The 6,372-nt window shown below is 44.6% G+C and overlaps 1 pseudogene; it reads left to right on the top strand.

Moving 5' to 3' along the window:
* Window positions 1-4,991: 4,991 nt before the first annotated feature.
* On the top strand, window positions 4,992-6,055 carry LOC146865362 (dead end protein homolog 1 pseudogene; annotated as a pseudogene).
* The last annotated feature ends 317 nt before the right edge of the window (window positions 6,056-6,372 follow it).

The following is a 6,372-nucleotide window of genomic DNA, read 5'->3' as shown; positions in this document are numbered from 1 at the left end:
CCACTCCCTTACGCACATCCACACCCACAAACCCACACACAGACTTTCACTCCCACAGGCACACTCATACACCAGCTTATTCACAGCCACACACATGTGCCTCCTCACACTCCCCACACGCATGTGCACTCACAGACATTTACACAAATACACATACTCACTCATTCAGTCAGGCACACTCACTCACTCTCACTCACACACTTCCAGACACTAGCACACAGGTACAGGCAGACTCACTCACAGACATGCAGATACTCACCCACACACAGGCACACTCATTCACGTAATGCTCTTTCTGAGTAGAGCGTTTTAGGCGCCAGTACCTTCGCGATTGGGTCTGCAGCGTTTATTAGCCTTAGTTAAGAATAGAGTCTCACTGCACAGTGACGCCAGACACTGAACTGCAACTTAAGCAGTGGCTAACCAATCCAGAGCACAAGATTTTTTTTCTATACAGTGAGATTAAGTTGCTCTACACTAGTCCTGGTTGAGGTAGCACAGCCATTTGGGCTCGAAGGTCCCTTTTGGGTTGTTTGAACCCGGTCTGTAGCACAATCAGCAAACAAAGGCGTAGAATCCTGCCAGGAGCAAATGCTATTGGTAAATATTGTTTCAGGCACTTCTGTCCCCCCCTTTTATTTTGGTTTGTATTTTTCTGTGCCAAAGGTCGGTAGCAATGAAAGAAAATCCTTGGGAGACAGCAAGCAGTGGGTGTTTAGAAGATGTGTTAGCTGAAAAGGTCATGTTGGCAGTCAGGAGAGAGAGAGATAACAAATCCTAAGCATGTGAGTTAATTGTTTGGTGGAAATCTGATGTTGTCCTTGTGTAACTCAACTGGTGCTCATGTAATGCGCTCTGATACCTTCGTGTTAAGTTCGCGTTATATAAAACACTGAGGATAAATAAAAAACATTGCAATTCACAATGTCAATAGCTCCAACAAATACAAGACCTATTGCACAAGTACAAAACATTGCTATTTACAATGGCAATAGCACTAACTCCAACAAATGCGAGACCTATTGCATTTCCAATGCTGTAAGTATCGCATTTACATGACTTTATGCTATTAGCATTGACTATGCATTATATTTATGGTGTTAAAAAAATCACATTATTAAAAGCCATTAACATTTACAATGCCAATAGCTCCCACTTGTGTACATGCAATGCAATAGTTTTGCATTTACAAAACGTTTTGCTATTTGCATTTAAAATGACAATGTCTTTTATGTTTTAAAAAAGAAAAACAAAAGAAATGTCATTTACAATGTCAATAGCTCAAAATTATGTAATTGCGAGACCTATTGCATTGTAAATGCTTGTTCCCTACTGTGACGGCTACTTCTCTCATAGGTTACAATTGGAAATTCCTTAATACACTTTTAAGCTGTAATTCCTGATTAGAAGGGAGTATCTGGATCAAGTTTTATGTCTTTGAAATGGTATAGATAAATCCTCTATACTGGTACAGTTGGATGTATCAGTACTATTTTAGAAATACCACTTTTAGAAAGTGGGCATTTGTCTGCTCTTTCTGCTCTGTGTGCCTGCAGCCTGCCTCCAATACATGTCTGGGGTGGGTGACAGCTACATTTTCTGCATTACCTCTAGACTGCCACAAGCACAGGACGATTATGTGTGTCTGCATACTCATCCACAATCTGATGACTCTTCCTGAGCAGGAAGGGAGGGGGGCTGGTACTTATACCTGAACAGGCAGTGTCCTGGTTCCCACACAAACGGCTGATTACCCCCTACTGACAGTCTGGAAATCAGGGCTGGGAAGAAAGGATCTGTGTTAGCTTCAAAGACCCATCTTGGAAGTCAGCCCCACTTCAAAGGCACAATTGAGTATAAGTACTGGGTCTATGACCCTACCAAGACAGAACACTACTAGACCTGTGAAGAGATCTGCCAGGATGAAGGACTGCCACTCTGCTGTATTGCTGCTCTGAAAGAGCTGCCTTTCTGCTCTGATCTGCTGCCAGTTGCTTACTACCATCTGCCCTGCAGAGTAAAATGATTAGACCCATCTGAGTTAAACCCAGAGAGACTCCAAGGGCTTGCCATCTGTTCTGAAGTCTCAGGGATACCGAAGACTTCCTACAACCCTGCAACAGCTCTTGGACTCTGCCATCTGTGAGTCCTTTCCTTGCCAAGTGGTGCTAATCCAGTCCTGGGCCCTTGAAAGTGCCTGTTTCTGTGCTGACTCAGCAGAATCCATGCATCAACAACTTTGCGCCAATCGGAGCTAATGCATCACCCTTCGACGCAGCTGATCCCGATGACATCACTTCAGCAGCCTGTGCGGCTCTATGACGATGGAATGCTCGGTTTGATGATGATGTGTCACCTGAATTCGCAAAGGGGTTCATCGATGAGGCTTTGCTGACTGCGCATATCGGAACCGACACATTGCATGCATCCAAGGGATTGACAACGCATCGGCACCACTGCTCCTCGCATCGGGTCCTCAACGTCGATGCTTCCTCCAACCTAGGTGCTTATTCAGTGGGACCTGCGTGGGTTCTGTAGCCTGCCTGCTTTCCATTGTGCTTGGGCTGGACTTTGGGTTTACTCCAGTCTAGCGTGACCAGATGTCCCCAGTTGGTGCTTTATGACTCTGACTACTATATTTTGATTTAATCATTAAAAATTCATAACTTCCGTTCTACTTATTGGATTTTTGTCTTTTTGGTCTTGTTTACTCATAAAATTACAATCTATTTTTCTTACCCTGTGTGGAGTATTCTTGTAGTGTTTTCATTGTGTTACTGTGTATGTGTGTGTGTATGTTGCACAAATACTGTAAACATTGTTATGTTATGTTACAGGGTATTTGTAGAGCGCGGGGCTACTCCAGAGAGTGTCCAGTGACATTGCCTTTTTAGATAAGCCTGACTACTTTCTGCCAAGTTACCAGAGGGTGAGCACAGGTTATCTTTTAGTGTGTAACTAGATTAGCCTGACTAGAGTGGTGGCTCCTGCTTGGACAGTGTGCATACCTCTGCCAACCATTAACCTCATACTAACAATCACGTGTTAAAAATGTAAATCTAATAATGTAACCCAGTGTTAGTCTTTGGGTCCACTAGCCTGGCTGCAGTGAAAATCGACTGTGGGAACATGTTCTAATTTTTAATACCATGTACTCTGCCCTATAATCTGTTATTGCCTACCATAGGGGTGACTTATAAGTATTAAAAAAAGAAGGTTTAGGCTAGCTATTCTGTGCAAGTGGCCAATAGTCAAGGAGGTCAAAGCTGAACCTTAGCAGTCATGTTACCCAGGACACTGGGTGAAAGGCACATTTGCCCATGAAGGTCAAAGCTAAGCCTTGTCAGGCATGAATATCAATTTAAGGGAGTCCAGCAGAATATTTATGAGATCCCTTTGAAGTGGACCAGGGTCCCCTGAGGGATAGGTGGAAAGAAAATTGCCTTTTGATGCGCACAATAGCCCTATACTCTCTTTCAACTTCCTCTCTTCCCCATAAGTATTTTCCAGATAGAGAGGTATAGTTGCCAGCATGGAAATGGCATGTCGGCTTTTGCACCTTTGTTCTTTACATCCAAGTTAGGTCTACCATGCTCCACCCGTCTTCCATACCCCCAGACCAATGGTTTTATGGCTTATCACTTCCTAGGAAGGTTTGCTGACCCTCTCAGCTGTGACGGACCCCAGAGAAAAGCAGAACTCTGAAATACAAATTTTAGTCTCAAAGCAAGAATAGATATTAGGCAGATTGCCTAGATCAGGTTCCAGGTTTTACTTAGTGCAGTGCGCTGGAGAAAATGTCTAAGTTCTAGGTTCTAGGACTGTTGTCTTTGCCAGGTCAGAAACAGTCCTGAAATCTTAAAACAGATCTACAAGAAATGTCTGCATGGAGGTTTCAAATAAAGAGCTATCACTGGGGAGAACGTTGTATTAATCGAATGCCTACAGTGGAGAGAGGCCAATTAGAGTGATAGAAAAACAACATGAAGAAAGCATTCTGAACCACACTGAGGACAGAGCGGTCTGCCCTGAGCTGCAGTGAATGGACTGCTGTGCTGTCCTGCAACCAATGCACTGCTAAGGTATTCTCTATCAGGGTTGTGACCTATCAGTGGGCTGCATTGCCCCCATTGAAAAATCCTCATTGTCAGATGCATGGCAAGAATTAACATTGATCTGTCTGATCATGTGGTCCCAAACTTCTATGCTGCTGAGGAAACCCCGCGGAGGTGCCGAAGTGAAACTAGGTATGGATTAATCCCTTGTATCTGATTACGAGGACCATCAGGGATCTTGATGCATGGGCATCAGGTGCCAAACCTAGAACCAAATCTGACCAGCATAGACTCCTGCCTCATCTTTACTTTTGATATCTGACTTTGGGGTTGGCTCTGCAATCCATTTTGGCTGGCAGATTTTGTCAGGCTTTCACATCCTCTCTAAAGCATGCACACAGAAGACTTTCCCAGCTGTGGGGAACAAAAAAAGCCAAGGCAGACATATTACAGCAATTTTGGGGATATGTTCACCTCCCACTCATCGCATGTACTACATCACAATACCACAATCGGTTGGCAGGTCCAGTTAAACATGTGTGGCCACATCAGCTAAAGCATCGAGTTGAGCAAGAAATCAGGAGATCTTAAAGGCAAACTGCATAAAAAACGCTAAACGATATTAAGAATTTCTTAGTGGGAATGCACCTAGGAAGTATAATTTATGAGGTGGATAACCACACTGGATGGGATCCTGGTTTTAAGGGGAGTCCTGTTAGAGTACTATGAGTGCCAGGGTACAGCAGGACATCTTAACATTAAGCAGGAAATAACAGTGGGGGAAAAGGCCTGTGCACACAGAGGCAGGGGACACCCCAATCTGTGTAATTAAATGTATAGTATTTCACTGTAAAATTATTCAAAGTACTTGTATTTCAATAGGACGAATAGGAGAAAGAAGCGGCGCGTGAGCGGAGAACAGCGAAAATCAAAGCCGAGCCATGGAGATGGAAAACCAGCAGTGCGAGATGTGGATCAATGCTGTAAACCCTGTAAACAAAGCAGCGCTGATGGCCTGGGTCAAAGAAACGGGAACCTCCCTGGTGCAGGTGAACGGTCAGCGGAAGTACGGCGGACCTCCCCCGGAATGGGCAGGTGCCCCCCCTCCCTCCGGCTCCGAGGTGTTCATTGGCAAGCTGCCTCAAGACATCTACGAAGACAAATTGATCCCCCTCTTTCAGAGCGTGGGCATACTGTATAAATTCCGCCGGATGATGACCTTCAGCGGCCTGAACCAGGGCTTTGCCTACGCCAGGTACACCAGCCGGCGAAACGCCCAGTCTGCCATTGCTGCGCTGAACGGCTACGAAGTGCAGAAAGACCACCGCATTGTTGTGTGTCGGAGCACCGAGAAGTGCGAGCTCTGTGTAGACTGCGTGCTCTGCCGCCTGGAGCAGGGGGAGCTGAAAATGGCACTGCAGCAGCTGACTTCAGGAATTGAGGACATCGCTTTGTACCCAAGCCCCACCAAGAAACGTGAACTTCTGGCTGTGGTCAAATATAACTCTCACCGAGCAGCAGCAATGACCAAAAAAGTCTTAGTGGAAGAGAACTTGAGGTTGTATGGACAGAGGCTTAGCGTGGACTGGCTGAAACCGGACTTGAAGCAAAAACTATGAATTGTTTCGGAGAAAACCACAACCTCTCCTGGTGAGCCAAATTGGACAATTTCATCTGTTCCTGCGCAGCAGTCTGAGAAAAAGAAACAGGACCAGCTGAAATCCCGTGGCTGTATAGTGGATTTCCTATGCATACTTTGCAGAAAGATGCAGCTGGGCTCTCCAGTATTCTTGACCAACCTCTTGGCTGTTAGCCCAGAGGGACTGATGCGCTTCTGGTATCAGGTTGTAATTCCAGGCTATCCAATTCCATTCAGTGGGTACACTTGGGTCATGCCTGACAAAATGGGTTTGCGAAACGAGCATGATCAGGCAAAGGAGGTTGTTGCTCCTTAAGTCCTAAAATCACTTGGATGCTCGGCTTTAAGTTTTGACAAGTAACCTCCAAAGACTACAGCAAGGAAAATTCACCTGCACTGTTAATCAGTTTTGCACTTGATGTTTTGTTTGACATTTATTTTGTTTACTTTGCAGTTTTTGTTTGGTAATTTGAAAGTTTTTCATGTGCACTTTATATTACTTTATTTATAATGGTTCTCTTGTCACTGATGCATGACAATTTGTATTGTGGGTGGTGAATTAGTAAATGTTTACATTTTTAACTGTTGCCTTAAATTTTCTCCAGCAGCGCCATAGAGACTCCTCTGTGTATATCTTAAACTGTTGAAGGCTGTTTAGGGATAGGGCATATTTATTGT

This window comes from Triturus cristatus, chromosome 2_1, assembly GCF_964204655.1.
Source record: "Triturus cristatus chromosome 2_1, aTriCri1.1, whole genome shotgun sequence".
In the NCBI taxonomy this organism is placed as follows: Eukaryota; Metazoa; Chordata; class Amphibia; order Caudata; family Salamandridae; genus Triturus; species Triturus cristatus.
Note: the sequence above shows the minus strand (reverse complement) of the source record. Positions and strands in the feature narration are given on the sequence as shown.